Genomic DNA, 12,290 nt, shown 5'->3' with positions numbered 1-12,290 from the left:
GGGCAGGAGGTAAAACCATTCCTTATACTTTATTACTCTCCTCTTTCCCAGTTCTTTAGAATTCTATCAAAGGCACAGGACACTCGGTTTCCAGAAAACGTGGTAGGTTCCAATGCTAAATGTCCAGATCTCAGGGAGCCAGTCCCACGTCGTTTTTTACAGTTGGTTCCATACAAATCAAAACCAGAGTGCTTTATGTCACTTATTTACCAAAAATGAGACACTCTGACCTTGGATGTGTGCTTTGAACATGGCTTCACGTTGCTGAAGGAGGGAAGAAAGAGTTTTGTCTCTCTGTGGTCTTTGGTAGAATGCTCTATAGTTCCCATACTTTTTCTCATTAACTCCTCACAGCAGCTCCAGCGACATCACAGGTGAAAACAGCACAAACTAGACTTGAGCTCAGCTTCTTCTTACATGTGCTCCAATTCTCTTCACTTGCCACACACTAGTCTGTGACTTTGGGCAAGTTAGCAGCCTCTCTGAGCCTTACTTTCCTTATCTGTAAAATGGGAGTAATAAGAGCACCTGGATCTTAGGGTTGCTGTCAGGATTCAATGAGATATGTAAAGTCTTTAGCACAGTACCTTGCACATAGTAATTGCTCAAGGAAAGGTAGATGCTGGTGTGATTGTGGCTGTGATTCATATTACAAGGCAGCTGCTGTGGTATCCAGTCTCCAAGATGTCACTGAAAGATCCTTGGCTTCTGGTATCCATGCTTTGTGTAGTCCCCTCCCACCCTTGAATGGGGCTGGCCGACACATGTGACCAACGAATATTGTGGAAGTGACAATGGGTAACTTCTAAGGCTAGGTCACAAAGGACATAGCAGTTTCTTCCTTGCTCTCTTAGATTCCTTGCTCTGGGCGAAGCCAGCCACCATGTTGTGAGGACATGCAAGCAGCCCTGGGGATAGGCCCACATGGAGAGGGACTGAGCTTCCTGCCAACTTGGAATGAACCATCTTGGAAGCAGAACCTCCAGCCTCAATCAAGCCCTCAGATGACTGTGCCTAGACCAATATCTGACTGGCTATTGTGAGAAATCCTAAGCTGGAACCACCCAGCCACTCCCAAACTACTGATCTACAGAAACTGTCAGAGATAATAAATATTTATTGTTGTTTTAAGCCAATAACTTTCAGGGTGATTCCTTATGCAGCAATAGATAACTAGTACTTCTGCCTTTAAAACCATCCAGAGGATTGACTTAATGATTCTATAGGACCTTTTAAATGACTTCATACTTAGAAAACACTTTGAATTTTGTCTGCTACGTGGTAAGCACTCAAATGTTCGTTTTATCATTATCATAGTTTATTTTAAAATTATTGTCATTACCATTACCTTTTTTCCAAAGTACCTAAGCAACTTTCAAACTTTAAAAAAATGTTTTAACTTGAAGAAGAGTAAGGACGTGTATGGAATAACAAGAGGAGGAAGAGCCAGGGACACTAAAAAGATAGAGAGAAACTTGACTTACAAAAAGTTTACTGAAAACAAGTAGGCATTAGCTTCATAAAGAATCAGGCAGAGAGATGGTAGGAGACACCCCACCCCCTCCCCCCAGTCACTCCTGTGGCTCACAGTTTCACCAGGGCTCCATACTCCCTGCCCTATGCGCTCCCTTTCATTCATCTGATTTTCATTCTTCTCTCTGGTATGTGAAGAAAACAGAAATTCACTTGAGGATCCAGCCACAGAAGGCTTGTTCCACTCCAACCTGTAGTGGATGCTGGAATCTGTCTGTTGAGAGGCTGCCTGGTGGAAGAAGATGACTACATTTCTCCTGAAACGCACAATGCCCAGCACACACACACACACACGTGCCCATGTGCACTGTCTCCCCCTCACGTGTTATTATCATGAGTCCACAAAGTCAAGTAACTGAGGAACAGGCTTTGAAGTGGCTTGACACACCTGGGCTCCTACATCCCACCACTTACTAGTTCTGTGAGGCTGAGAAAGTCACTTTACCTCCAACTGTCAGTTTTCTGTGAAATGGACATAACAGTTGTACCCACCTCCTAGGGATGTTGCAAGAAGCAAGAGGACTCACTGATTCCCCTTACCTTTTTGACAGTTATTGAGAGAGAACTGTGTCAAACACTGTTCTAGACTCTGGATTGCTGCAGTAAGCACACATTTCCTTGTCCTCATAGAGCTCATATATCAAATTGTAATACAGTGTCCCTTATCATAGGGCAATGTGAAGCATTTTGCAGAGTTCCTGACTCACAGCCCTGATTTGTTCAACTCTTATTTGTATTACTGGCTGAGGACCCACATGTGAGTGAGAAGTAATACCATTAAATATGAAGGTTAAAGCTGCAGAAGTCTGCAGTAGGCAACCTCTGATATGGCCCGCAATGATCCTACTTCTTGGAATTCACACTCTTATGTCATCCCCTCCCTTGAGTGTTGCTGGACCTAGTGATTCAATTCTAACAAAGAGAATATAGCAAAAGTTATGGGAGTTATTTCCAAAACTACATTACACCAACACTCAGGCTCCTGTTTCTCTCTCTCTCTCCCTTTTTCTTTCTCTCTCGTCAGCTGCCAATTTGTAAACTGCACTATGGAAAGGTTCAACTGGCAAGGAACTATAAAGGCTTCCAGCCACAGCTAGTGAGGTACTCAGGCCCTAAGTCCAACAACCCACCAAGAACTGAATCCTGCCAACAATCACATAACTGAACCTGGAAGCGAATCTTCCCCCTAGTCAAGCCTTCAGATGAGATCACAGCCCTGGCTGAACACTTGGCTGCAACCTTATGAGAGATCTTAAGACAGAGGAACCCAGCTAACTGTGCCCAGATTCATGAGCCAGGAAAACTGGAAGATTATATATGTTTGTTGTTTTAAGCCACTAAGTTTTGAGATAATTGGTTACACAGCAACAGATTAATACAAAAACCTTACTATAAACATTGAGTCTGTGAACATTCAACATCACTGAATCTCACTTACCCATTAGCCTGAGGAAGGCAGTAGGAGAGAATTGTCATTAATCGTGCCTGTATCAGACATAGTACATTTGTGGTAACATTTGTCTCTACAGCAATCTCTGAGTTAGATACTACGATATCTTTTGCACAGATGGGGAATCTGAGGTGCAGAGAATTTAAGTGACTGGCCCCAAATAACCCACGAAAATAACCGAGATTTGAAGCCAGATCCTTTTGATTCCAAAGGATTCCCACAATACTATGCTGAACCTCGCTGCCTTCTACAGCAAAATAGCCTCCAATTTATAAAAGCCAGAATGTATCTGCAGCTTGAAAGATAATATGTTCGCTGGGTTTGGGGCTAGAAAGGTAAAGATGCTCAGCGCATCAAATAGAACTTGATTTATTATGTAATACAATTCAACTTCCAGAAAACTTTTCTAGATACATCTAGTTATAGTAGTCCCCACCCCCAAAAGATGCTGAGTGTGAGAATTCTCCTGGCTAGAAATTAAAGTCATCCCAGAGCTGCCAAATGTATAGATATATTTTTAAATTGTCAGACTAATCTACAGAAAAAGTCACGTAAACATGAATTACAAGAGTTCTTGTAATTCGTGTTTAATATAGTCACTAGCTTGAGGAAGAGAGATCTGCTGACATTTATTAATGAAAAATTTGTACCATCTGAAAGGATGAAAATTTTAACCCTCATTTACAAAAAACATGCAGCTTGTTATTTATTTTAGTGCCTCAGTTTTATTGCCCCTTGAATGAAGTTGTCTACACCCTTAAAAGAGTTATTTTTCATTTGTGACCAGTCCTGGAACCAACAAACAATTACATGAAGAAGAATTTAACCTGCAATTTATCAACAGGGCCATGTTGCCAGTTTTCATCACAGGCACTTTTCTTTTCCTTCTCAACTGGAAAGGGAGAAAAAAAAAGGTAGATTCATTAAATGTATAAACCTATTCTTGGTTGATCAGTTTGAGAGGGAAAACTGTCACTGAATTATATAGATCTTCAGTGTGCAATATGGTAGCCTCTATCTACATGTGGCTACGTGTAGCTACGTTAAGCTCTTGAAATATGGCTATTATGGTAGGCGCTAAGTGCAAAACCCAAACTGAATTTCAAGGACAGTACAAAAAAGAATGTAAAAGATCTCAATAATCTTTACGTTGACCATAGGTTGAAATATAGTAATTAGATATATAGATTTAAATAAAATAATATTAAAATTAACTCCACTGGTTTCTTACTGCTTCTTTAATGTGGAAATTTTTAAATTTCATATGTAGCTTGCATTTGGGGCTCACAACATATTTCTTTTCAAGGGCACTGATAACAGATATTTTATTTGCTGAATGAACACATGACCTGTCTGCTTTCCTTGCATCATTGTTGAATATAAGTTCACTTGAAGATCACTGACTTAAGAAAACCTTTTTTCCTCCCAGTGTCTCCATCTGAGCAATTTTGTCTCCAACCCCTCTTAACCGTATATTTTTGTCATCCAAGTCACTTGAAATAAAAGTGATTTTAATGTCATAATTTCAATATTACAAATGCACCACAGGGTCAAGAAGAAGGAAGTAGGGCTTCCCTGGTGGCGCAGTGGTTGAGAGTCTGCCTGCCAATGCAGGGGACACGGGTTCGAGCCCTGGTCTGGGAAGATCCCACATGCTGCGGAGCAACTGGGCCCGTGAGCCACAACTACTGAGCCTGCGCGTCTGGAGCCTGTGCTCCGCAGCGAGAGGCCGCGATAGTTAAAGGCCTGCGCACCGCGATGAAGAGTGGCCCCCGCTTGCCGCAGCTGGAGAAAGCCCTCACACAGAAACGAAGACCCAACACAGCCAAAAATAAATATAAAAATAAATTAAAAAAAAAAAAAGACCTAAAGAAGAAATACATGGCGAATATCTTTAAAAAAAGAAAAAGAAGAAGAAGAAGGAAGTGGGGGAATGAATAGAAAAGAAAGAAAACGTCTTTTTACACATTAAGAACATTTGGCACTTGAGTTCTGAAAAGAACCCAACACTGAATAAGATCTCCATTTTCAGCAGGGAAATTTATACAGTAATTAACTACCAAGCCAAAAGCGATAGGAGATATTTACTCGGTGACAAACGCGAGGCAATGTTTGCAGCATGCCGAGGTCTGATCGCCTTCCCTAAGTAACAAGCTCTCTTTCATAGACAAACAGGTAAGCGGTAGACTTTAATAAGAGCACTTGAAAAAATCATCTGGAAGGTAAATAGATTTACATTTTTACTCTGACATTATTGGAACATTTTCCCTGAACCATGAAAACTCCGCTTTAATAATTTAAGTTGTTTTTCTCAGTGCACCTCAGCCTACTTCTTTTAAACACCTCTTCATTTCAAGTTAGAGTCTTTGGGCTTGATTGACCTTAATGTTTAAAAAGCTTAATTTCAGGTGCTGTTTGATTGCCTAATTTGGGGCTGATGCTGTGTGGGTTTGCAGTTCAATTCTGGGCCGGGGGCACCGGGGGGCGGGCAGGCAGAGAAGAAGGATTTTTTTTTTTTTTTGGCAGTTTTCAGTGAATTCCTACACCCAGTGTGGAAGGGAAGGAACAGGAGACAGAGAAGGGAAATTTTTTTAGTTTCCAGGACCTTTCAGCACGCAAGTAATGAAAATGCGGTAGAACTGCAGGTATTGTTTGCTTCTGTTAGGCATAGCTGGCACCCTCTACCTTGTTATTCAAGCCAGAAATCTGGGGATACGCCTGGACTCCTCACTCACTCCTCCCCAATATGATCAGTCACCAAGATTTGTAGGTTCTACCTACTTAATGCCTCTTGACTCCAATTCACCCTTCTCCTTCCCTCCTGACCCTCCCTTTGTTCATATCCCCATGCACCTTGGCCTGAGCTGCTTCAACCTTCTTCTAATTGGCCTTCTCGGGTCTTGTCCTGCTGGCACTCAGTCTGCTTAAAACCTCTATGGCTCCCTATTGCGCACAGGACAAGTTCAGACTTATCAGTCAAGTATAACCTTTGTGAGCTGCTGCTGAGGCTGTCATGGAGGTTGGGAGCAGAGAGAGGGGTAAAGATGAGACCAGAGGAGTGGGCAGGAGATTTGGGGCATGTTAAGGAGTTTAGTCATTATCCTTTGAGCAATAGGAAGTCACAAATGGTCAGTTTTAAGCAGGGTCATGCATGAACAGATGTGCACCGTGGTTAAAAGCAAGGGTTCTGGGATCAAACTTAGTTTCAAAGTCTGACCATGCCACTTAGCTGGGTGTCCTTGGGCAAGTTACTTCACCTTTCTGAGCTGGTTTCTTCGACTGTAAAAGGGAGACTAAGACAACATGTGATAGGCACAGTTATGACATCTAAATGAGGCAGTGCTCAGCGTACTGCCCAGCACATAGTAAGCACCCGACTAGTCATAACTAATATTACCATTAATAACTCTTAATCTTCCTACACTTCTTCCAAGAAGCCCTCCATGAGCCCTCAAGACTGAGTTAAGCCTCATTCCCATGTGCTCTTGTAACACCTTGTGCTCATCCCTGTTTGTAGGATTTACGTGTCTGTATCTTAATTGACCATTAATGTGTCGTTTCCCCCATCAAACCATAGCTCTCTAAGGCTGGGAACTCTGGCAAAAGTTCCTTTGATATTTACTAAATGAACAAATACCTTAGATTACTTCCTACTTTGATTCACATGATCTCTTTTGTCCTATCTTTATTACCACTTTACAGTTGGGGAAACAGAGGCTCAGAGAAATCAAGATATGAGCCCGCAGTCCTACAGTCAAGGAGCGTCAGAGCTGCAACTCGCCTCTGGTCTCATACCTCATGGCAGCTGGCCGGGCGGGAGGAGAAGCTGAGAGCGGTAACACCCTCTAAGATGACCTTTCCAGAGCAGGATGGGTGTCCTCACTAAACTTCATGAAATGGCAAAGTGAAGGAATAAAACACTTCAGCTGGAAAAACAAAAGATAACCATAAATCAACCCCAATCCTACCAGAAGTCATAATTCCAGGAAACAACTACATACACAAAAGGCAATATACTCCAAGATACACATAATAAAGTCACCTTGGCGATGCCTGTGCCCTCGTGGCCAAGCCAGGGAGGGACTGAATTTAAAAGAGAACTAGAAGGAGGACTTTTACCCACACGAGCCCATCCGAAGAGGTATGCCCACCCACCCGCAAGATGCAGCTCCCTGCCATATAGCCATGAGCCTGATCATGGCGAAACGCCGTGGTAATTACAATGAAAATTTCCAAGGGGGAAAGATCAGGCCATGGTAACGCTAGAAGCTGTCCACGAAGGCCAGTTGGCTCAGATCTCTCAGCACCGAGCCAATGAAGCCAAAGTGGAGGTTGATACTGTTGTGGGCCAGTTGGCTTTGCCCTGAGGGGGAAAAAAATGTTCTATGGTCACTGGCTAGAATCTTCATCCCACTCAGTTGTCCTGCCAATGCCGGTATCCAGGATCAAAAAGGGATTGGGTAAAGGACTCTGGAGAACCTAATGCCGATCTTGACAATGAGGGCTGAGATACAGACAGGGCAGCACACCCCAATACAGACAGCTGACTGCCTGAATAGAGACGCTGAGTCCCCTGGATGCTCCCACATCAAGCGGGCTGCCCAGCTCCTCCCCAAAGCAAGAGTGAGAAGCGGCAGGAAAGGAAAAGAAGTACAGAAACCACCAGTTTCCAGTATTGGGGGAAGAGTCTGATTCCACAGGATTTGCTAAATGTGTAGCCAGATGAGCCAATGTTTATCCTTTGGTATATTTTTTGATTTAAATGAAATATCAGATGAGGAAAAAAAAAGTCTCAACATGCATCTTGAATCTGAGTTCCAAAACTGGTCTTCCTAGGAATAGAAAAGTTTTTCCATAAAAATAATAAGAGCAAATATTTATTGAGAGTTTTCTCAGTTGGGATTCCCCCAAGCAGAGCTTGAGACAAGGACTTGGACCAGGCAGTTTAATGGGAGAGACACGGTGATGTTGGAGGTGGGATCCAGCCAGAGTGTGTGGGAAAGCTGTCCACTGTAGCCACAGCCCAAATCCCACGGGGGCAAGTGATGAGGCTTCCGATATGCCAGGTACCTGACATTCCACAGGTAGGTCCTATTCTTTTCCTCATTCTCAGAAGAGGAACCTGAGACACAGGAAAGATAAAGTACTTTACGAAAGGTCGCAGAGCTAGGAGATGGCTGAAGATCAAACCTGCCTTATCCAACTCCTGAGTCGAAGCAGTTAACCTTGTGAAAGTATTGCCTATAATGGGACTTCAGAAAATTTTTTAAAAAAGCAACCATTTGTGGATGGGAGGGAGGGAGAAACAATGGCAGGGAAGGTTTTATATACACACTCCCTTCTTTTTATGGAAATAAGGAGGCAGCGAATCTGGCCATAGATTTCTTAAAACTCTTAAAAATGTTTTCTAATGACTTAAGGAGACAGAATTACAGACAATCCCCTACCCCCAGTACTCAAATATACTATATATTTAAAAGCACATATGTTGCTTATTATTCCAGGGAAAGTCCAGTGGCTATTGGGGCTACCGATGCACCACACCACAGCTCTAGGGAAGCTGAGGATCAATTATTTAGTGTAATTCTTTACATGGTCTATGATTCTTCTCAGCTTGGATTTTTTAAGAGGTCAAAACATGGCTTTCTCTGAAACAAAGCTCAGATGTTTTGGGTAAAGTTATAGACAGATGACATTTAGAGAAGGAAGCAGAGCTAATACAGCCATGGGTTCAGCTGGTCTACCTAGGGTCAGAGTGGATGAGAATTAATATTTGGGATGAACTTATTATCAAGCCCCTTGTCCTACTGGGACTGTGGGATAATGTTATGCATGTGATGTGCCAGCTGTCCGCAGAGCTAAGCAAACCCGGAGATCTGGTTCCAGGTAAATGATCTCCAGGGAGGCAAGGGGAAGCTTTTTACACAGATAATAAAGGCCACTAAAATGACATGGTTCCTCTCATTAGAGTTCTTTCGGCTCTATCTCACCAGCGTCACACCTTGTGCTCACTATCTGATTTCACCAGAAGGTTCTGTGAATGAATTTGGAGCTTCTGAGTCATGACTGAGACACCGTTGGTTGCTCTCATTCTCTGCCCTTGGGCTCTCCTGTCCAAGTTTTCTCGAACTTGATGTCTGCCCTACTTTAGATGAGATGGCAATGGGGTATCTGACACACTTCCCGTGGAGACTGTACCTCTGCTTGGTAAATCACAAATAGGAATCCACTATCCATACTTTTCTACTAGTGGAAGAAAAAGAAACAGAACCATCAGAAAATGCGTAAAAGGTCTAAGATATGCAAAGAGGAAGAGCTATGTAGTGTTGTGACAGCAGAAGAGATAGTAATTGTTTCCGTTATGTGACTCTATGCAAGCCACTACACTGTAAGGTCAGTCCCAGGGGGAAGTACCATTTGATAAAACCCAGCCCAGACAGACAAAAAGTAATTTACAAGTTCTTAACTGGAGACTTTTAGAAATTAAAAGGATTCTGATTTGTAAAATCTCACACATACCCAACATGTCTCATGATCACTTTTCTTTTTTCCCAGTTTCCGTACACCACACACTGTCTAACACCCTCTTCCAGAAATTCCTGGCAACATTCATTATGATAATTTGTTAGGCACATATTCACTCCCTTCCCCCTCCTCTTGTTGGGGAGGAGACTTCCCGCCTCACTGATGATGGCCTGGGCCACGTGCCTTGCTTTGGCCAGTGGAATATTAGCAGATGTAACCAGAGCAGAGGCCTTAAATTTGCTTGTGAGTTTTGTTGACCTTGTTTGTTCTTGTGATCTAGCATGAGAACACACCTGGGTATTTTCTGCGCCTTCCATCCCAGATCAAGGATACTTGGGGCAGAGCTGAACCCATTCACAGCCTGGGGCTAAGCCCAGTCAGCCCACAGCCTGAAGCAGAACCACCGGCTAAGCCCTGCCTCCACCAGCCTACTTGTAGCCGAAACCAGATCCATGTGCATGATTGTTAGCCCCTGGGGGGTTGGGTGCTCTGTTCCTGGTCAATGTGTCTCTTTGTACATTTTTCTCTTGTTTGTACTAATTCTAATTCACAAAAGCCCAAAAGAATGGCAGCCCCCTTTCAGAGGAGAAGGAAGGGAAAGAAATATGTTTGTTAGAGCAAAATCAGAATCTTCATTAAGGCACAGAGGTAAGAAAAAAGGCCGGAACTATTCATGTGTTGATAATTTTTGAATTGTGAATAACACCCATGATAATAGCTACCATTTATTTGTTCTGTGACAGGCACAGTGTTCAACAGTTTTTTATAAACAGTTTATAAACCTGAACATATTTAACCCACTCAATATCCCAAGAAGTCAGAATAACTATCACAGTTTGATGGAAAGAAAACTGATGCTTAGGGAGGTTACATATCTTGTTAGAAGGTGCCAGAGTTGGGATTAAAACTCAGAAAATCCCAGTAATTATTGAGCAACCTAGACAGTGAACCAGTATTAAAATGAAATACCATTCTTTAATATAACAAATTGGCAAAGATGAGAAACACTCTAATACTGAATATTGGCACGAGAGCGGCATCTCATAAAATACAGGTGAGAATGTAAATTGGTGCTAACACTCTGGAAAGCAACCTGGCAATATTTATCAAGAACCTGAACATTTGCACACCCTTTGAACGAGTAATCCCACTTCTCTGATTATATTCTAAACAACTAATCAGAGATGCAGCCGGAAGATGCGTGTACAAGATTGTTCTTCAAGGCGTTGCTTGTCACAGTGAAAAATCGGAATCAACCGAAATGTAAAACAGTCGCAGAACGGTTAAATAGCTGGTATTGCTACAGGCTGGAACAATATGCAGCCATTAAAAATCATAATTTTGTGATGTGAGGAAAAGTTTGTGCTATGGTCTGAATGTTTGTGTCACCTTACAATTCAAAAGTTGAAATCCTAACCCCCAAGACAATGGTGTTATAAGGTGGGGTCTTTAGGAGGTGATTAGGTCACGAGGGTGGAGCCCTCATGGATAGGATTGGTTCCCTTATAAACGAGGTTCCGAGAGAGCTCCCTCGCATCTTCCTACATGTGAGGACACAGCAAAAAGATGCCACCTATGAATCAGGAACTGGGTTCTCACCAGACAACCAGTCTGCAGGCATACTGATCTTGAACTTCCCAGCTTCCAGAACAGTGAGAAAGACATTTCTTTTGTTTATATACCACCCAGTCTCAGGTATTTTGTTACAAGCAGCCCAAATATGGACCAAGACAGTTTGCAATACACTCTAAATGGAAAAAAAAAAAAAAAAAAAAGTAGAATATAAAACTGAATACATAATGTGACTCCAGTTTGGAGAGTATGCGTATGCGTTTGTGTGTAAGATAATACACCAGCGAGTAGTCATGCGTTATTGCTGCATGGTAGTTATCATTTTCTGTTGGATTGTTTTGTATTTTCTAAACATTTTTATATTTCTCAAGTTTTGTAGAATAGCAAATATTACTTTTGTCCCTAGAGAAACATATTTAAAATGATTATTTGGAAAAACCAGCAACTGTTTTCCCTGTGGAATATGAGGACAGGAGTCTTTATCTGTTTTGTTCACTGATGTATGCCCAGAGTAGCACCTGGCTCCTCGTATGTGCTCAGTAAATATTTGTTGAGTGACTGAAAGGTACACCCTGCAGCATGTGCAGATCCAGTGTGTATGTTGCGTTTATCTATGGACTCAGAACCAGCCACCCCCAAAACAACAATCATTTGAATAGGCTCACACATTCCGTAGAGAACTGCTCAGACAAGACACAGTGGGATGACTTCTCTCTCTCTCTCTCCATGATATCTGGGGCCTTAGCTAAGAAGATGTGACTAACTGGAGGTGACTACAAATGTTAAGAGCAGGAAGCATCTGGAAGCTTCTTTCTTCACAGGTCTGGTGCCTGAATTCCCATTCAGGCTGTTAACTGAAGCAACTACACACACGCTGTGTCTCCACCCAGCTTGGGCTTCCACAATGGATTCTGCGTGCGCAGAATAAACCTTTATTACACTAAGCCACTAATAGTTAGGGATTTATTATCATAGCAGAGTCTACCTTAGCCTGGACTAATACGATTTCCAAATACAGAGCTATGTCGTGTAATGAGAGGTACCTGAATTTACCTTGTCTTCTGGTCTTGGTCAGCCTGGAGACCCAGCCTGAGGAATGTCTTTCTGTTTCATCACGGGCAATCTGGAAAGCTGGGCTTCTGCTCAGCGCGGCACTTGAGACATACACGACTCGGATGAGGGTGCCTGCCCTGCCATTTACGAGCCACAC

Source organism: Balaenoptera physalus (assembly GCF_965194825.1).
Source record: "Balaenoptera physalus genome assembly, chromosome: 10".
NCBI classification, from domain to species: domain Eukaryota; kingdom Metazoa; phylum Chordata; class Mammalia; order Artiodactyla; family Balaenopteridae; genus Balaenoptera; species Balaenoptera physalus.
The sequence above is the reverse complement of the archived record's forward strand: the minus strand, read 5'-3'. Positions refer to the sequence as shown.